The following is a 22052-nucleotide window of genomic DNA, read 5'->3' on the forward strand; positions in this document are numbered from 1 at the left end:
TTGAAATGCAAGAGCTAATCAAGCCGTTCCAGCGGCGAAAGGACGAGCTGTCCATTCAGGTAGACTGCCTGTTGTGGGGTAACTGCGCGGTGCGACCCAAAAAGGGCAGGGAGACGTTCATCTCGGATCTGCACAGCACACACCCGGGTATAGTAATGATGAAAGCGATAGCCAGGTCCCACGTGTGGTGGCCTGGTATCGACTCTGACTTAGAGTCCTGTGTATGGCAATGCAGCGTGTGTGCTCAGTTGAGCAATGTGCCCTGGCCCTCCAGACCATGGTCGAGGATCCATGTCGACTATGCTGGCCCATTTCTCGGTAAAATGTTCCTGGTGTTGGTGGATGCTTTTTCAAAATGGATTGAATGTGAAATAATGTCGGGAAGCACCGCCTTTGCCACCATTGAAAACCTGAGGGCCATGTTTTCCACCCACGGCCTGCCTGACATACTGGTCAGTGACAACGGGCCATGTTTCACCAGTGCCGAATTTAAAGAATTCATGACCGCAATGGGATCAAACATGCCACCTCGGTCCCGTTTAAACCAGCCTCCAATGGGCAGGCATAGCGGGCAGTACAAACAATCAAACAGAGCCTTAAACGAGTCACAGAAGGCTCACTCCAAACCCACCTGTCCCGAGTACTGCTCAGCTACCGCACAAGACCCCACTCGCTCACAGGGGTAATCCCGGCTGAGCTATTCATGAAAAGGACACTTAAAATCAGACTCTCGCTGGTTCACCCCAACCTGAATGATCAGGTAGAGAGCAGGCGGCAGCAACAAAATGTAAACGATGGTCGCGCCACTGTGTCACGGGAAATTGATCTGAATGACCCTGTGTATGTGCTAAACTATGGACATGGTCCCAAGTGGATCACGGGCACGGTGATAGCTAAAGAACGGAGTAGGGTGTTTGTAGTCAAACTGCACAATGGACAAATTTGCAGAAAGCACCTGGACCAAACGAGGCTGCGGTTCACAGACTGCCCTGAACAACCCACAGTAGACACCACCTTTTTCGAGGCCACAATACACACCCAAAGGATCAATGACACCACGCCGGATCAGGAAATTGAACCCATCACACCCAACAGCCCAGCAAGGACAGGCTCACCCAACAGCCCTGCAGGGCCAACAACACACCAGCCCAGCCAGGGCACAACCAACACACCAGAACAGACATTTGTACCGAGGCGGTCCACCAGGGAAAGAAAGGCTCCCGACCGCCTCACCTTGTAAATAATTTTCACTTTGACTTTGCTGAGGGAGTGATATTGTGTATCTGTAAAGCATGCACTCCCATGTTCCGCCACCAGGGAGCGCATCCCCTGAAGTCCTAAGGGATCCCAGCGTCCCCTGGGAGCACTGTATATAAGCCGGCCCCTAAGGCCTGTTCCTCACTCTGGAGTGTCTTAATAAAGACTGAGGACACTGTTACTTTAACCTCCCTGTGTGCAGTCGCGTCTGTGTTAGGAACACAACACTTTTAATAGTGGCTGTGGACGTGCTGGATGACATGATTATGCATTCAATCCGTTTGGAGTAAGCATCCTCAACTACTCAAAACATCTTTCCTAGAAAGGGGCCGGCAAAATCTACGTGGATTCTGGACCACGGTTTGGAAGGCCATGACCACAGATTCAGTGAAGCCTCCCTTGGTGCATTGCTCAGTTGCGAGCAAGTGTTGCACTGATGCATGCATGACTCCAAGTCCAAGTCAATGCCGGGCCACCAAACATGCGACCTGGCAATTGCCTTCATCATGACAATGTCTGGGTGGGTACTGCGTAGGTCACGTATAAACGTTTCCCTGCCTTTTTTTGGCAAAACCACGCAATTACCCCATAAGAAGCAATCCGACTGGATGGACATTTCACCTTTGCGTCGGTGAAACGGCTTAATTTTCCCAGGAACGGCCGACCAGTTCCCATTTAGGACACAACTCTTTACTAATGATAGCACAGGATCCTGGTTGGTCCAGGTCCTGATCTGGCGAGCTGTGACCAGTGACCCCTCACTCTCAAAAGCATCCATGACCAGTAGCAAGTCTGCGGGCTGCGCCATTTCAACCCCAGTGGTGGGTAATGGTAGCCGGCTGAGAGCATCGGCACAGTTTTCAGTGCCTGGCCTGTGGCGGATAACATAGTCATAAGCGGATAATATTAGTGCCCACCTTTGGATGTGGGATGAAGCATTGGTATTTATACATTTGCTCTCTGAAAACAGCGAAATGAGCGTCTTGTGGTCAGTTTTATGCTCAAACCGAAGTCCAAATAGGTATTGGTGCATTTTCTTAACCCCATATACACATACTAATGCCTCTTTCTCAACCATACTATAGGCTCCCTCAGCCTTAGACAGACTTCTAGATGCGTATGCAACCGGTTGGAGGTTGCCCGATACATTGGCTTGCTGTAACACACAGCCAACCCCGTACGAAGAGGCATCACAAGCTAGCACTAAACGTTTACATGGGTCATAGTGTACAAGTAACTTATTTGAACATAACAGGTTCCTGGCCTTCTCAAAGGCTGTGTCTTGAGATTTGCCCCAAATCCAGTCATCACCCTTAAGTAGCAACATGTGAAAAGGCTCTAACAATGTGCTTAACCCGGATATAAAGTTACCAAAATAGTTGAGGAGTCCCAGGAACTAATGCAGCTCCGTCACATTCTGTGGTCTGGTTGCATTCTTGATGACCTCTGTCTTTGAGTCTGTGGGCCTGATGCCGTCTGCTGCAATCTTTCTCCCCAAAAATTCAACTTTTGGCGCCAGGAAAACACACTTGGAGCATTTCAGCCTGAGTCCCTCTCTGTCTAGGCGACATAGAATCTCTTCCAGGTTGCGTAGATGTTCGATGGTGTCACGACCAGTGATCAGGATGTCGTCTTGAAACACGGAACAGATTTCAGCAAACTCTTCATGTTTCTTTGGAAAATGACTGCAGCCGAGCGAATCCCGAAAGGGCACCTGTAGTATATAAACAGCCCTTTGTGTGTGTTGATGTTAACGTTGCGAACAGGTCATCCGCCTTGGGCAGCGGGTACTGGTCCTATCGTGAGACTCGGTTAATCGTTACCTTGTAGTCTCTGCAGATTCTGACCGTGCCATCGCTTTTCAACACCGGAACAATTGGACTGGCCCACTCGTTGAACTCGACTGGCAATATGATTCCTTCGCGTTGGAGTCTGTCCAGTTCGATCTCGACTTTCTCCCTCATCATGTGTGGAACTGCCCGAGCCTTGTGATGGACGGGCCGTGCATCGGGGCCTAGATGGATCTGTACCTTGGCGCCTGTGAAGCTGCCGAAGCCTGGTTCGAATAGCGAGGGAAACTTGCTCAGCACTTGAGCACACGAGGCATCATCCACTGAAGATAGTGCTTTGATGTTGTTCCAATTCCCTCTAATCTTTTCTAGCCAGCTTCTGCTGAACAGCGTTGGGCCATTGCCTGGAACAATCCACAATGATAGGTCATGCACAGCTCCATCATACGATACCTTCACTGCCGCACTTCCAATGATTGGTATGAGCTCTTTGGTGTAGGTACGCAGCTTTGCATTAATCGGGCTCAGTTTGGGCCTTTGTGCTTTATTGCCCCACAGTTTCTCAAAAGCCTTCTGGCTCATTATTGACTAATTCGCACCCGTGTCCAACTCCATGGACACTGGAACTCCATTTAATTTGACTTTCAGCATTATAGGAGGGCTCTTGGTGGTGAAGGTATGTACCCCATACACTTCTTCCTCGGGTTGAGTTGCCTGTGCTGCAGGATCTGTGCCGGATCGATCATCCTCTGCCACGTGGTATGTCGTAGCATTCTCTGGAGGTGCCCCTTCGTTGCGCAACCTTTGCACACGTAGTGCTTGAATCGACATTGAGGGGCCCGATGATTACCCCCGCAGCGCCAACACGGTGCTAATGGATTCACATTCACCCCCGATGGCGGACTCTGAGTCATCACAGTTCTTGCAGCCGCAGACCTATAGGCCCTGCCATATGCAGTTTGGCCTGCTAGTGACATCATTTTATGAACAGTACTTGCCAGTGAGCTTTGATGTTGATAAGATATCTGTTTGGTGTTATCGTCCGTGGCCATGCATGGCTGGGCGATCGCGATGGCCCTGCTCAGGTCTAGGGTTTCGGCAGCCAGCAGCTATCGAAGAATAACTTCGTGGCTGATGCCCAGCATGAAAAAGTCCCGCAGCATTTGCCGCAATGCAGCTCCAAAATCGCAAGGCGTCTCAGGTCGGCGACATAATCTGCACGTCCTGGCCCCCGGAGCGATGGTGCATGTAAAAACGCTATCTGGCCATGAGGATAGTTTCCTTCGGCTTGAGGTGGTCCCGAACCAGCATGCACAACTCTGTATATTCCTTCTCTGTTGGTTTTGTCGGTGCGAGCAGATTCTTGATGAGGCCGTATATTTTAAGCCCACAGACGGTGAGGAGAACGGCCCTGCGCTTGGCCACATTAGTGTCTCCTTCCAGCTCGTTGGCCACGAAGTACTGGTTGAGATGCTCAACGAAGGCTTCCCAATCATTACCCTCTACGAATCTCTCTAATATTCCAGCGGCAGCGATGGTTACGTGAAGGTTCATATTCTGTTACTCGTCGCCAATTGTTGTGTATAGAAGAACTCCACGAGGCTGAGTACTGTGAGCTAAACTTAGTGCGAGCTTAGTCTTCTTTATTATAATTCCAGAGTGCCTAAACAACATGGCAGCCAACTTTTTATACTGGCCCTGCACATGTGTGCAGGTGACATTAGGACTCCAACAGTGGCAAGTATTACATAGTTTCATTCATAACACCGACAAAGACATCTATTAAGTTCCAATCGGTCACAGTATGGTCAAGATGTTTGTAGAGATGTTCACATCAACTCCAACGACCTCGAGAGTACAACCGAGCTCTCCCGAGTTTGAAGCACAGCAGCCTTTTAAAGGATGCGACATGTGATGTAAAACATGGCATCCATACGCTGTGATTAGTTCCGGTTAGTTCCACTTTTTCTGGGCGGGTTTTTGGGCGAGCGATATTGTGGGCAATATGTGTGCGAGGTGGTGAAAGTGACCCTGGGCGATCACATGGCCGCTAGTTTTGGTAAATATGCTCGTTACAACAAAAAAATATGGGCAGGCGATATTATTGAATCTCGGAATTAAGTCAGTGCGGAAATTAACGCTGGGCGCTATTATGCGCGTTGATAATTCTGATGATTCCGCCCCAAAAAAGTGGGCGGGCGGTATTACTTTTTCCCGGCATTAAACACATGGGGAAGTTAACGCTCGCCGATAAGTTTCCGAAAAATGGGCGTCAGTTGCATTTTGTGGCTAAATGGGCAATATCTGGGTGTTATGTGTCACTTTAGTGGTAAAATAGGCATTAAGTGGGCGTTAAGCATGCAAAAAAAATGGAGGTTCTAGCCCTATGTCCCCTAGTTTTAGTTTTCCCTATGTGGAAATATCCTCTCTGCATCCACTTTGTCGAGCCCCCTCATTATCTTATAAGCTTCAATAAGATCACCTCTCATTCTTCTGAACTCCAATGTGTATAGGCCCAACCTACTCAACCTATCCTCATAAGTCAACCCCCTCATTCTCCGGAATCAATCTAGTGAACCTTTTCTGAACAGCTTCCAATGCAAGTATGCCCTTCCTTAAATATGGAGACCAAAACTGTATGCAGTACACCAGTTGTGGCCTCACCAATACCTTGCACAGTTGTAGCAGGACTTCTCTGCTTTTATACTCTATCCCCCTTGCAATAAAGGCCAACATTCCATTTATCTTGCTGATTACTGGCTGTACCTGCATACTAACTTTTTGTGTTTCATGCACAAGGACCCCCAGGTTCCTCTGTACTGCAGCACTTTGTAATTTAAATTATAATTTGCTTTTCTATTATTTCTGCCAAAGTGGATAACCTCACATTTTCCCACATTATACTCCATCTGACAAATTTTTGCCCACTCACTTAGTCTGTCTATATCCCTTTGCAGTTTTTTGTGACCTCCTCACAATTTGCTTTCCCACCCATCTTTGTATCATCAGCAAACTTGGCTACATTACACTCGGTCCCTTCATCCAAATCATTAATATAGATTGTAAATAGTTGAGCACCGAGCACCGATCCCTGTGGCACCCCACTAGTCACTGTTTGCGAACCGGAAAATGATCCATTTATCCCGAATCTCTGTTTCCTGTTAGTTAGCCAATCCTCTATCCTTGCTAATATATTACCCCCAACCCCATGAGCTTTTATCTTGTGCAGTAACCTCTTATGTGGCACCTTATAGAATGCCTTCTGGAAATCTAAATACACCACACCCACTGGTTCCCCCTTATCCACCCTGTTTGTTACATCTTCAAAGAACTCCAGCAAATTTGTCAAACATAATTTCCCTTTCATAAAACCATGCTTGTCCACCTTTAGTCCTCAAACAGTTTTCAAACAGTTTCTTTTAATGAAAATGTTACTATCCCCTTATACTTTAGTTACATTTTTCCTTTGAGTACTTGAAACAGCAACTCATATCAATTTTATTTTCTTATCAATTTGTCTTATCAATTCCAATTTCAGAAACAGGCTCGGTGGTTTTACAGTAGAGACAGAAGTAACTGCCATATCTCCCCTTCTTGAACACTGTGTCTTGGAAAATAATATATAACCCTGAAAGGGCTAAGTCCGCGTCTGAGCTTTTGAAAGACAAAGACTTTAGTCCAAAATCATCAACATGCTGTGATTTTGATGTCTGCCAATGTCATAAGAACAGAAGAATTTGGAGCAGGAGTAGGCCATTTGACCCCTTGAGCCTGCTCCGCCATTTAAGAAGATCATGGCTGATCTGATCTTGGGCTCAGCTCCACTTCCCTGCCCGCTCCCCATAACCTTTCATTCCCTTATCGCTCAAAAATCTGTCTATCTCCACCTTAAATATATTCAATTACCCAGCCTCCAGAGCTCTCTGGGGCAGAGAATTCCACAGATTCACAACTCTGAGCAAAGAAATTCCACCTCATCTCAGTTCTAAATAAACTATGCCCCCTAGTTCTGGATTCCACCATGAGTGGAAACATCCTCTCTGCATCTACCTTGTCGAGCCTCCTCATTATCTGAATTTGTCAGATCATAAAATTCCTTCAGCACTATGGGAAAATATTTACTTAAAATGAAAAAACTTAAATTTATGTTTCAATAAGATCACATCTCATTATTCTAAACTCCAATGAGCATAGCCCCAACCTGCTCAACCTTTCTTTTTAAGTCAACCCCCTCATCTCTGGAATCAACCTAGTGAACCTTCTCTGAACTGCCTCCAATGCAAGTATGTCCTTCCTTAAATAAGGAGACCAAAACTGTACGCAGTACTCTAGATGTGGCCTCATCAATATCCTGTACAGGACTTCCCTGCTTTTATACTCCATCCCCCTTGCAATAAAGGCCAAAATTCAATTTTGTCTTCCTGATTACTTGCTGTACTTGCTTACTAACTTTTTGTGTTTCATGCACAAGGACCCCCAGGCCCCTCTGAACTGCAGCATTTTGTAATTTCTCTCCATTTAAATAATAATTTGCTTTTTATTTTTCCTGCCAAATTGGATAACCTCACACTTTGTCACATTATACTCCATCTGCCAAATGACTACCCACTCACTTAGCCTGTCTATATACCTTTGCAGATTTTTTGTGTCCTCTTCACAACTTGCTTTCCCATCCAACTTTGTATCATCAGAAAACTTGGTTACGTTACACTCGGTCCCTTCATCCAATTTATTAATATAGATTGTAAATAGTTGAGGCCCCAGCACTGATCCCTGTGCTACCCCACTAGTAACAGTTTGCCAACCAGAAAATGACTCATTTATCCCCACTCTCTGTTTTCTGTTAGTTAGCCAATCCTCTTTCCATGCTAATATATTACCCCAACTCTGGTACATCAGTCATTGAAGGTAGGCATGTCGGTACAGCAGGCAGTAAAGAAAGCAAATGGCATGTTAGCCTTCATAGCGAGGGGCTTTGAGTACAGGAACAGAGAGGTCTTACTGCAGTTGTACAGGGCCTTGGTGAGACCACACCTTGAGTATTGTGTGCAGTTTTGCTCTTCTAATCTGAGGAAGGACGTGCATGCTCTTGAGGGAGTGCAGTGAAGGTTCACCAGACTGATTCCCGGAATGGCAGGACTGACATATGAAGAAAGACTGGATCGACTAGGCTTATATTCACTCAAGTTTAGAAGGATGAGAGGGGATCTCATAGAAACATAAAATTCTGACGGGACTGGACAGGTTAGTTGCAGGAAGAATGTTCCCGATGTTGGGGAAGTCCAGAACCAGGGGACACAGTCTAAGGATAAGGGGTAAGCCATTTAGGGCTGAGATAAGGAGAAACTTCTTCAATCAGAGAGTTGTTAACCTGTGGAATTCCCTACAGCAGAGACTTATTGATGCCAGTTCATTGGATATGTTCAACAGGGAGTTAGATATGGCCCTTACGGCTAAAGGGATCAAGGGGTATGAAGAGAAAGCAGGAGAGGGGTACTGAGGTGAATTATCAGCCATGATCTTATTGAATGGTGGTGCAGGCTCGAATGGCCGAATGGTCTACTACTGGACCTATTTTCTATGTTTCTATGTTTCTTTGTGTCCTCTACTGCAAAGACTGATACAATATTTGTTCAGAGTTTCTGCCATCCCCATGTTCCTTATTACTAATTCCCCGTTCTCATCCTCTAATGGACCAATATTTACTTTAGCCACTCTTTTCCTTTTGATATACTTATAGGAACCTTTGCTATCTGTTTTTATATTTTGTGCTAGTTTATTTTCAGTCGATCTTCCCTTTCTTAATCATTTTCTTAGTCATTCTTTACTGACTTTTAAAAGCTTCCCAATCTTCTGTCCTCCCACTAATTTTGACCACTTTGTATGCCCTTGTGTTTAATTGGATACCATCCTTTATTTCTTTAGTTAGGCACGGATGGCTATCTTTTCTTTTATACCCTTTTCTCCTCACTGGAATATACTTTTCTTGAGAGTTGTGAAATATCTCCTTAAATGTACGCCACTGTTCATCAACCATCCTACACTTTAATCTATTTTCCCAGTCCACTTTAGCCAACTCTGCCCTCATATCTTCATAGTTTCCTTTATTTAAGCTTAGTATGCTCCACATTATACTCCATCTGCCAAATGACTACCCACTCACTTAGCCTGTCTATATACCTTTGCAGATTTTTTGTGTCCTCTTCACAACTTGCTTTCCCATCCAACTTTGTATCATCAGAAAACTTGGCTACATTACACTCGGTCCCTTCATCCAATTCATTCATATAGATTGTAAATAGTTGAGGCCCCAGCACTGATTCCTGTGGCACCCCACTAGTTACTGTTTGCCAACCATTTATCCCGACTCTCTGTTTTCTGTTAGTTAGCCAATCCTCTATCCATGCTAATATATTACCCCCAACCAATGACAATGTTTCTTACTGCTAAGAAAAAAAAAGATTTAAAAAAAAATAAATAAAAAGAAAACTACTCACCACTCAACCAGTCAATCACTTACCCTCTTGTCTGTGACATCACCCTCCTATTACTTTTTACTTCTTTCTTACCTCTGACCCTGTTGCAGCTAGCTGCTCGCTTCACCACTGACTGCCGCCGATCCCCGGAATCCCGCTGGGCCTTTATAGGCCTCTCCTCGCTCCTCCTCCGGTTGCTCCCTGCACCACCCATTGGCACTGATCCCTGGTCTCCAGCTATGCCTTTATAGGCCTCTCCTTGCTCCACCACCAACTGCCATGCAGTAGAAGGTGGTGCCGTCTCCAACGGCTGCAGAGGCAGCAGGCAAGGGCCGCAGCAAACATGGCGGCCCAGCATGGAGAGGGACAGGGAGATGGTGACAGAGGTGAGGCCAGAGAGCTGCCACAGGAAGGCCCTCAGCAAGGGAGTCTCCTAAGGATGAGAGTGAGGTACGCAGACCCCCCACGGCACACCCCGCCCCCCTGCACCAGATACTGGGCCAGCAGGACAGGAGGCAGCCTGCAGCGGAGGCAGATGCTGGGCAACAGCAGAGGCAGAGGACCAAGCAGAGCAGCAAGGAAAAGCCAATGAGGCAGAAGAGAGAGCAAGACGGCTGCACAGACGTGGGGCAGAAGGCCATATCAACAATGGGTCTTCCATTACCAATTCTTGTACAAGAACCTGAATAATGATCAGTGCCTGCGCAGACTACGATTCTGCAAGGACGTAGTCACAAAGCTCTGCAATCCTGCAGGCAGACTTGGAGCTGCAAACATGGGTGAGGGCAGCCCTTAGCGTGGCATCCAAGGTTACAATCACCCTGAACATTTATACCACTGGGTCCTTTCAAGCTATCACTGCAGACATCTCCAACATCTCACAGTTTGCATCCATACAGGAGTTCACAGATGCTCTCTATAGGAGGAGGGCCGATTACATCTCTGTCCCTATGAGCAGGGATAAGCTGTTGAAGTGACAGACTGGATTCCTGCACATTGCGGGCTTCCCAGGGTCCAGGGGGTCATTGATTGCACCCATGTCAGTCTGAGGGCACCCCAACACACTCCTGAGCAACTCCAGAACTGCAGGGGATACCACTCCCTCAATGTTCAACTGGTTTGCGACCACGACTGCAAAATTATGGAAGTTGATGCCCGGTTTCCTGGCAGCAGCCATGATTCATTCATACTGCGTCAGACTGGTGTGCCAGGCTTCTTCACTGGGCCGAATCAAGATTGTGGCTGGCACCTCGGTGTCAAGGGCTACACACTGAACACTTGGCTCATGACTCCTCTTCGCAACCCAAGAACTGCTACGCAACACGCCTACAATGAGTCTGTTGGCCACCAGGGCCATCATCGAGCACACAATTGGGATTCTGACGCAGTGATTCCGTTCCTTGAACCGCTCAGCGGGTGTACTGCAGTACTCGCCTGAACGTGTCTTCATATTCGTGGTGGTGTGCTGCACGCTTCACAACTTGGCGATCATGAGGGCACAGCATTGGAGGATGAGGCAGCAGTACCACCTGTGGAGGAGGAGGAGTATCCGGCAGCGCATGAGGAGGAGGAGGAGACACAGGAGAAGGAGCAGGGTGCAGTGGTCAGCCACGCAGGAGGTGGTGTCGCCATTGTGGCCCTGCAAAAGAAGCACAAAGCTTTCTCATTGCTGCGCGTTTCACATAACTGAATGCCCAGTTGAGTCTGCATCTGGCAATATCCATGCGCCAACCTATCAGCCCTCTCTCACATCATTCCTGCGCAGTTAAATGAAAGACGTTTTCAAAAATTTCCAAAACAAAATAAAGATTTATTACACGCCAAACAGCATTATTATCACTCCTGTGCACCTCCTTATTACCCCTCTTACGCAGACCTATCCTTACACTACGCTGCGGTGTCTCCCCTGTGGCTGCCTCAAGGATTTGGGAAGGCTGCTGTGTGTCTGTAGAGGAAGCTACAGATGTCCCTCTTGGATGCCCTCGACCAGCTCTGGCCCTGGAAGGGCCGGCTGATGACTGGGCCGCATCCTGCTCTGTACCTTCAGTCGGAAGTGGCTGGGACGATTCCATGGTTGGCAGCAATTATGGAGTGGCAGATCTTGGCTTAGGGTTGCTGTGAACCGGAGAGCCCACACCAGTATCCTGGTCCGAGGAGCCAACACCACCCCCCCGGCGCAGCACCCCACCTCCACCACCAAGCTGCTAGAGCACAGGTCAGCGGGGTGGGGTGGCACCGTTTGGCCCCCGGTGGACCGTGGTGCATCCAGCCGTGATGGCAGCAGTCAAATTTTGCGTAGCATCCAGCTGAGATTGCATGAGAGAAGTCACACCCTCGAAGCCGCCAGAGACAACAGCAGTAAGACGCTCTGTGGCCTGTTGCCCAGAGTACATGAGAGCATTCTGAGCTTCCATGGCAGCAGCCATCCTGTCCAAAGAAGCACAGTGACGTTCGTTCCCTTGCGCCTGTGCTGCAATGGCAGCTGCCACCTCACCCAAGAGACGCGTCATCGCAGCTGGATACGCACGGTCACTCTGGGAGTTCACCATCATCTGCACACTGACAATGATGGGCTCCATGGTGTGTGCAGAGCTGTCCACAATGTGAGAGGCGGACTCCTCCACGCTCCTCACTACTTGCGACACGCTCTCGGGCACCCCTCGCATTGCCGCCAGGAGCTCAGATTGTATGGCCTCCACCCTTTGTTCATAAGCCCCAACATCGATGGGCTCGTCTGAGTCCTCCTCAGTGGGACTTGGCTGTTCAATCGCCGCGGGAGAGATGGCACCCAAGGTTCCCTTGGCCCGCGACCGTGCTGCAGCCCGCTAGGCCCCGGTGCAACACCCAGTGCAGAACCCTCTCTAAATCTAAGCTACCCGACCGCGTACTCCCAGTATCTGAGCTGGCACATGTGAGTGTAGGAAGCAGTGACACGCTGGTGCTGGCACAGCTCCCCCCTCTCCGTCTCCCTCAGCGGACATGCCGCCAAAATCTACCAGGGCCTCAAGTGTGTCCTCCTGACTATGGCTACCAGTCGCTTCAAGGGTGTAAGTCTTGCTTTGGCTGACACTTGGGATCTCATCTGCAATCATAAATGTGACAAGGGGTGCCGTGAGGGTGAGGCAGTGCATTGCACCATTCAGCAAGCAGCTTGCACACACGCATAAGCAATTGCCAGGTAGCTGATTGTACTGTCAGGGAGAGATGGTATTGCACAAAGACCTTCACTTACCCATGCTGGCCCCAGCAGCATTGGAGCAATCAGCAGCCACAGGCAATCCAACATGTGTGCCCACAAGCCGCTGCACCCTCTCCTCCAGATCAGTCAGCTCGACATTTTCAGACTCGCCCCCACCAGTGGTTTGTTGCTGTGCACGGTTGTGCACCACCTTGGCCTGCAAAGCAAAGAAGGGTTGATAAGTCGGAGTTTCCTGAGGCCTCGGCAATTAGTGCAAGTGTAGGTCCATTACATGCAGCTGTGAATGTCACATGCAAGGGAGTCTCCATTGTGAGTGTGTACACATACAGGCCTTAGCAATCAATGCTACTTCAGCTGCTATGTAGTGTTGGTGAGACAGAAGTTAAGGTGAAGGTAAGTCTTGCAGATGTAAGGTGAGGAGTTGGGGGACCATGTACTCACTTTCATTAGTCCAGTAAAGTCGATGAACCTTTTCCTACATTGGGTTGCGGTGCGCTGGTGAATGGAGGTCCCTGAAACCTCCTCTGCAATCTCCCTCCAGGCATTTCGGAAGATGCTCCTAATTGGTCTCCCACTAGTATCAGGGAAGAGTTGCTGTCCCCTTCCCTCCACAGCTCAGCATCGCTGAACAAGTGTGCAGACTGCGGGGTGGACGAGCAGACTGACCAAGGCACTGTGGTACAGAAAGCAATTCAAGTGGGGGGAGTAAAGAGGCAGGTGGTTGTAGTAGGGGACAGTATAGTTAGGGAGATAGATAGGGTTCTCTGCTGCCGAGAGTGTGGGTCCCGAAGGCTATGTTGCCTACCCGGTGCCAGGGAAAAAGACATCTCCTCCGGGCTGGAGAAGAACTTGGAGGGGGAGGATTCAGTTGTTGTGGTACACATATGTACCAATGACATATGTAGGACTAAGAAAGAGGTTCTGCTGAGAGAGTTTGAACAGCTAGGGACTAAATTAAAAAGCAGAACCACAAAGGTAATAATCTCTGCATTATTACCTGAGCCACGAGCAAATTGGCATATGGTCAGTCGAATCAGGGAAATGAATGCGTGGCTAAGAGGTTGGTGTGGGAGAAGTGGGTTTCGATTCGTGGGACACTGGCTCCAATATTCAGGAGAGAGCTGTTCTGTGGGGACGGACTATACCTGAATTATGCTGGGACCAGAGTTCTAGCTGTCATGTATCTTGCACTATTATATATAACTGTATCCTAACATGCTATACATGACTGTAATAAGATATGACCTGTAACCACCAGCATACCTTACCACCAGGGGTGCACTTGCAAGAGACAGGTATATAAGGACAGGTCTCAGGCAAGTGCAGCATTCCAGAGGTGTGAAATAAAGGTGCAGGTCCAGAGTGACCTTGACTTCACTACATGCCTCGTGTGAATCTGTACTGAGGGGACAGGACTTTACACTCGCGAATCAAATAACTAGGTAAACAGGGCTTTAAACAAAATAAGTGGGGGAGGCGTGGCGGGGGGAGGACTGTTGCAGTGGAGCGAAATCTAGAATGCTAAAGAGAAAAGGATGCAATGCAGGAAAGTGATTGTGGTAAAGATTATCAGATTATGTCAGGAAGGGACAGAGCATACAAACAAAAGCGTGCACTAACAAATAGGGTCCAAGAAAGAAAAAATAGTGATAAGACAAATAGGGCAAAATACAAAATAATGTTAAGACCAATCTGAATGCACGAAGCTGAATCCACAATAAGGTAGGCGAATTAACAGCACAATTGGATGTAAACAGATACGATATAGTTGCAATTACGGAGACATGATTGCAGGGTGACCAGGATTGGGAACTGAATATCCAAGGATAATCGCTATTTAGGAAGGACAGGCAAAAAGGAAAAGGGGGTGGTGTGCCGTTGTTAGTAAAGGATGAAATCAGAGCAATAGTGAGAAAAGATCTTGGCTCAGAAAATCAAGATATAGAATTCGTCTGGGTGGAGCTAAGGAGCACCAAGGGGCAGAAAATATTGGTGGGAGTTGTCTTTCGGCCTCCAAAGAGTAATGGTAATGTAGGGGATGGCATCAAACAGGAAATTAGAGATGCATGTAACAAGGGTACTACAGTAATTGAAGTTTAATCTACATATAGACTGGGCAAACCAAATTAGTAATTATACTGTGGAAGATGAATTCCTGGATTGTGTATGTGGTGTCCCTGCACCATACTACAAATTCACATGAGGCATGTATTGCAGACACAGTCACTCTGTGACCTTAACCTTTATTCCCAAGACCAAGGAGTGCTGACCCTGGGTGGGACCTCCCCTTTTATACCTGGAAACCCAGGTGAGGAGTGTCTCCCACAAGTTCACCCCCTGTGGTCAGGGTGTGCATTTCTAGGGTCTAAGTACAGTGGACAGGAGTTGCATGAAGGTTACAGTTACATGAAGATTACTGTTACATGATGGTTACATACATGACAGTGTACGAGATGGTTTTTTAGACCAGTATGTTGAGGAGCCTACGGGGAAACAGGCTATCCCAGATTGGGTATTGTGTAACGAGAAGGAGTTAATTAACAGTCTTGTTGTGCGGGGTCTTTAGGGAAGCGTGACCATAACACGATTGAATTCTTTATTAAGATGGAAAGTGAAGTAGTCCAATCTGAAACTAGGGTCCTAAATCTAAACAAAGGAAACTACGAAGGTATGAGGAATAAATTGGCTATGATAGATTGGGAAGATTAATTAAAAGGCATGATGGTGGATAGGCAATGGCTAACATTTAAGGAATGAATGCATGAATTGCAACAGTTACACATTCCTTTCTGGCGCAAAAACACAAAAGGAAAAGTGGCCCATCCATGGCTAACAAAAGAAATTAAGGATAGTATTAGATCCAAAGAAGAGTCATACAAAGTTGCCAGAAAAAGTAGCAAACCTGAGGATTGGGAGCAGTTTAGAATTCAGCAAAAAAGGACGAAGAGATTGGTTAAGAGGGAAAAAATAGAGTATGAGGGTAAACTTGCAAGGATCATAAAAACAGACTGCAAAAGTTTCTACAAGTATGTAAAAAGAAAAAGATTAGTGAAGACAAATGTAGGTCCTTTACAGTCAGAAATGGGGGAATTTATAATGGGGAACAAGGAAATGGCAGAACAATTAAATAACTACTTTGGTTCTGTCTTCACGGAAGAGGACACAAAAACCGTCACAGAAATGTGAGGGAACCAAGGATCTAGTGCGCAAGAGGAATTAAAGGAAATGATTATTAGTAAGAAAATAGTGCTGAAGAAATTAATGGGACTGAAGGCCGATAAATCCCCAGGGCCTGATGATCTGCATCCCAGAGTACTAAAACAGGTAGCCATGGAAATAGTGGATGCTTTGGTTGTCATCTTCCAAAATTCTATAAATTATGGAACAGTTCCTGCAGATTGGAGGGTGGCAGATGTAACCCCACTATTTTTTTAAAAAGGAGGAAGAGAGAAAACAGGGAACTACAGACTGGTTAGCCTAACATCAATAGTAGGGAAAATGCTAGAGGCTATTATAAAGGATGTGATAAAGGGACACTTAGATAATATCAATGGGATTAGATTAAGTCAACATGGATTTATGAAAGGAAAATCATGTTTGACAAACCTCCTGGAGTTTTTTGCGGACGTAAGTGATAAAATAAGGGAGAGCCAGTGGATGTAGTGTATTTGGATTTTCAGAAGGCCTTTGATAAAGTCTCACATAAAAGGTTAGTGTGCAAAATTAAAGCACATAGAATTGGGGGTAATGTACTGGCATGGATTGAAAATTGGTTAATTCACAGGAAACTGAGTATGAATAAACAGCTCTTTTTTTTGGTGTGGCGAGCAGTGACTAGTGGGGTACATAGAAACATAGAAACATAGAAAATAGGTGCAGGAGTAGGCCATTCAGCCCTTCTAGCCTGCACCGCCATTCAATGAGTTCATGGCTGAACATGCAACTTCAGTACCCCATTCCTGCTTTCTTGCCATACCCCTTGGATCCCCCTAGTAGTAAGGACTTCATCTGACTCCTTCTTGAATATATTTAGTGAATTGGCCTCAACTACTTTCTGTGGTAGAGAATTTCACAGGTTCACCACTCTCTGGGTGAAGAAGTTTCTCCTCATCTCAGTCCTAAATGGCTTATCCCTTATCCTTAGACTGTGACCCCTGGTTCTGGACTTCCCCAACATTGGGAACATTCTTCCTGCATCTAACCTGTCTGAACCCATCAGAATTTTAAACGTTTCTATGAGGTCCCCTCTCATTCTTCTGAACTCCAGTGAATACAAGCCCAGTTGATCCAGTCTTTCTTGATAGGTCAGTCCCACTATCCCGGGAATCAGTCTGGTGAACCTTCACTGCACTCCTTCAATAGCAAGAATGTCCTTCCTCAAATTAGGAGACCAAAACTGTACACAATGCTCCAGGTGTGGCCTCACCAAGGCCCTGTACAACTGTAGCAACACCTCCCTGCCCCTGTACTCAAATCCCCTTGCTATGAAGGCCAACATGCCATTTGCTTTCTTAACCGCCTGCTGTACCTGCATGCCAACCTTCAATGACTGATGTACCATGACACCCAGGTCTCGTTGCACCTCCCCTTTTCCTAATCTGTCACCATTCAGATAATAATCTGTCTCTCTGTTTTTACCACCAAAGTGGATAACCTCACATTTATCCACATTATACTTCATCTGCCATGCATTTGCCCACTCACCTAACCTATCCAAATCACTCTGCAGCCTCATAGCATCCTCCTCGCAGCTCACACTGCCACCCAACTTAGTGTCATCCGCAAATTTGGAGATACTACATTTAATCCCCCCGTCTAAATCATTAATGTACAGTGTAAACAGCTGGGGCCCCAGCACAGAACCTTGCGGTACCCCACTAGTCACTGCCTGCCATTCTGAAAAGTACCCATTTACTCCTACTCTTTGCTTCCTGTCTGACAACCAGTTCTCAATCCATGTCAGCACACTACCCCCAATCCCATGTGCTTTAACTTTGCACATTAATCTCTTGTGCGGGACCTTGTCGAAAGCCTTCTGAAAGTCCAAATATACCACATCAACTGGTTCCCCCTTATCCACTCTACTGGAAACATCCTCAAAAAATTCCAGAAGATTTGTCCAGCATGATTTCCCTTTCACAAATTCATGCTAACTTGGACCTATCATGTCACCTCTTTCCAAATGCGCTGCTATGACATCCTTAATAATTGATTCCATCATTTTACCCACTACTGAGGTCATGCTGACCGGTCTATAATTTCCTGTTTTCTCTCTCCCTCCTTTTTTACCATAGGAATCAGTGCTTGGGGCCCCAGCTATTCACAATATATATATAAATGATTTGGATGAGGGAACCAAATGTAATATTTCCAAGTTTGCTGATGACACAAAACTAGGTGGGATTGTGAGTTGTGAGGAGGATGCGAAGACACTGCAAGGCAATTTTAGATAGGTTGAGTGAGTGGGCAAACACATGGCAGATGCAGTATACCATGGATAAATGTGAAGCTATCCACTTTGGAAGGAAAAACATAAAGACAAAGTATTATTTAAATGATGATAGCTTGGGAAATGGGTGTCCTTGTACACCAGTCATTGAAAGCAAACATGCAGGTGCAGCAAGCAGTTAGGAAGGCAAATGGTATGTTGGCCTTCATTGCAAGAGGATTTGCGTACATGAGCAAGGATGTCATACTACAGTTATACAGGACCTTAGTGAGACCACACCTGGAGTATTGTGTGCAGTTTTGGTCTCCTTACCTAAGAAAGGATATACTTGCCATAGAGGGACTGCAGCGAAGGTTCACCAGACTGATTCCTGGGATGGCAGGACTGTTGTATAAGGAGAGATTGTGTCGACTAGGCCTGTATTCACTAAAATTTAGAAGCATGAGAGGGGATCCCATTGAAACGTATAAAATTCTGACTAGGTTGGACAGACTGGATGTGGGGAGGATGTTTCCCCGGGCTGGGAAGTCTAGAACAAGGGTCACAGTCTCAGGATACGGGGTTGGAAATTTAGGACTGAGATGAGGAGAAATGTTTTCACTTGGAGGGTGGTGAACCTGTGGAATGCTCTATTATAGAAGGCTGTGGAGGCCAAGTCACTGAAGATATTTAAGAAGGAGACAGAGATTTCTCGACACAAAAGGCATCAAGGGTATACGGGGAAAAAGCGGGAATGTGGTGTTGAGATAGAGGATCAGCCATGATCATATTGAATTGCGGTGCAGGCTCGATGGCCAAATGGCCTACTACTGCTCCTATTTTCTATGTTTCTTACCCCCACAAATAAGTTCCATATGGTCTTATTACACACACCAGCCTACACTGCCCACATGTGTTGCACCCTAACCCTTCTAACTTGATCATTGTAGCTCCCAGGAGGAGGAATTGGAAGAGGAGGAAGAGCCAGCTTGACCTCCAGAGGAAGCGAAGGAGGAAAGTGAGGAAGAAGGTACTACATCAATCGCTACTACTGTCACAAACACCAACTTAGTGACTGGCACCCCGTGTAACTTTGAAGTTAGGTAGAACAGGTACCATCACAGTGGGAAGCACCGGGCAATCTTGGGCAGCAACCATACTGGGTGAAAGGGACACCACAGGTGCCACCTTGCCGGGGCACCATGTCTCATACTAGTTCTGCTGTAGAGGAGTCAGATGAGGACCCTGCAGGGCCAAGTTTCAAAAGAAGGCTGACGGGTTTGACAAACCCAATGCTTAGTACAATAGACAGGCCTGCCTGAAAGCATGCGGGTTGTGGCTCGGGGGATGGAGGAGTCGGCCTCTAGTTTAGCTGGTGGTTTGGTGCAGAGCTGGAACCCATCCTCTTCAGCATGGAGAGGCTGGCCAATTCCAGCCAGCGACCTGTGGAGCCCAACATCATGCAGCGGCTGATGACTCCGGTAACCGCAGTCATTGCAGCTTGCATGGAACGGCAAACTGCTGCCATGGAAGCTCAGGCAGCTGCCATGGTGGCTCTGGGCTTCTGGTTGAAAAGGGCTCAGCTGCACAGATCTGTCCTCCAGCAGATCACTGGGTGGGCTGAGCAGACGCTCAGTTAATGGGGTGGGAATCGTGGATCAGGAACCTACTGGCCCCTCTCCCTTCCCCGGCACTCCACCATTGCCCTTGCAGTTGCCTGTCAACTCCTCAAGCCCCTGCTGAGATGGTGCAGTCTGAGGCGGGGCCTTCAGTCATTGAAGGTTAGCATGCAGGTACAGCAAGCGGTTAAGAAAGCAAATGGCATGTTGGCCTTCATAGCGAGGGGATTTGAATACAGGGGCAGGGAAGTGTTGCTACAGTTGTACAGGGCCTTGGTGAGGCCACACCTGGAGTATTGTGTACAGTTTTGGTCTCCTAACCTGAGGAAGGACATTCTTGCTATTGAGGGAGTGCAGCGAAGATTCACCAGACTGATTCCCGGGATGGTGGGACTGACCTATCAAGAAAGACTGGATCAACTGGGCTTGTATTCACTGGAGTTCAGAAGAATGAGAGGGGACCTCATAGAAACGTTTAAAATTCTGACGGTTTAGACAGGTTAGATGCAGGAAGAATGTTCCCAATGTTGGGGAAGTCCAGAACCAGGGGTCACAGTCTGAGGATAAGGGGTAAGCCATTTAGGACCGAGATGAGGAGAAACTTCTTCACCCAGAGAGTGGTGAACCTGTGGAATTCTCTACCACAGAAAGTAGTTGAGGCCAATTCACTAAATATATTCAAAAGGGAGTTAGATGAAGTCCTTACTACTCGGGGGATCAAGGGTTATGGCGAGAAAGCAGGAAGGGGGTACTGAAGTTTCATGTTCAGCCATGAACTCATTGAATGGCGGTGCAGGCTAGAAGGGCTGAATGGCCTGCTCCTGCACCTATTTTCTATGTTTCTATGTTTCTATGTTTCACGGCCCACAGCCTCTTGAGAGTATCACAGGAGAACATCTGAAATGCCAACTACAGATTCCCAGCAGCCATCCACCTCTTGTGCTGCTGCCCCTTGGGATGCACCTTGTAGAAGCACCAGAGTGGGCAAGCGCCACTAAGAGTAATCACCAAGGTAAATAGTTCAATATTTGTAAGCGCTGTAAGGTTGTCATGTTTTGCCGCACAGCACTGCCCCCCCTCCCCCCAAGTCATCAAGATCCACGGCGCGGCTGTGGACAACGTGGACCATTTCCCATACCTCGGGAGCCTCTTATCAACAAGAGCAGACATTGATGACGCGATTCAACACTGTCTCCAGTGCAGCCTTCAGCTGCCTGAGGAAAAGTGTTTGAAGACCAGGCCCTCAAAACTGCCACCAAGCTCATGGTCTACAGGGCTTTAGTTATACCCGCCCTCCTGTATGGCTCAGAGACATACAGTCGACACCAAGTCGCTGGAGAAATGCCACCAAAATTCTACAAATCCCCTAGGAGGACAGGTGCATCAACATTAGCATAGTTGACCAAGTCAACATCCCCAGCATTGAAGCACTGACTACACTTGATCAGCTCCGCTGGGCAGGCCACAACATTCGCATGCCAGACACTGGACTCTCAAAGCAAGCACTCTACTCTGAACTCCTCTCACGGCAAAAGAGCCAAAGTTGGGCAGAGGAAACGTTACAAGGACACCCTCAAATCCTCCCTGAAAAAGTACAACATCCCCACTGACACATGGGAATCCCTGGCCCAAGACCGCCCTAAATGGAGGAAGCGCATCCAGGAGGGCACTGAGCACCTCAAGTCTCATTGCCGAGAGCATGCAGAAATCAAGCTTAGGCAGCGGAAGGAGCGTGCAACAAACCTGTCCCACCCTCCCTTTCCCTCAACAGGGACTGTGGTTCTCGTATTGGACTGTTCAGCCACCTAAGGACTCATTTTAAGAGTAGAAGCAAGTCTTCCTCGATTCCGAGGGACTGCCGATGATGATGATGATGATTTCATTTTGTGTTTGCTCTAGGTAAAGATGATGATGGTCATTGGGTAGTGGCTGAATTTGTGTCTTTTTTTTTTAAATTGAGTTGTTTATGGGGAAGGGGTTGAAAGGATTGAGTGCAGATGGTGGATTTCTTGATGGATCCTCAGTCGTAGAAGGTAAGGCATATAGTAACAGTGCTCTGAAGTCTGATGGGGGCAGACGTCTCTCAAAAGTGGTCTTCAACTAGAATGCGGTGACTGTCCCTACCAAGTGCAGGATGTCTACCTGGAGCCCTCTAGTCCCCCTCATCTTCCTCCTCCCCCTCCTGAGCTTGACCCTCCGGCACAATTGCTGGAGGTAATGGCTGGTCTCTTGATTGCCAAATTGTGGACATGCAGCAAGTCACCACAAATCTAGAGTCCTCCT

The sequence above is a fragment of the Pristiophorus japonicus genome, chromosome 3 (genome assembly GCF_044704955.1).
Source record: "Pristiophorus japonicus isolate sPriJap1 chromosome 3, sPriJap1.hap1, whole genome shotgun sequence".
Classification (NCBI taxonomy): Eukaryota; Metazoa; Chordata; class Chondrichthyes; family Pristiophoridae; genus Pristiophorus; species Pristiophorus japonicus.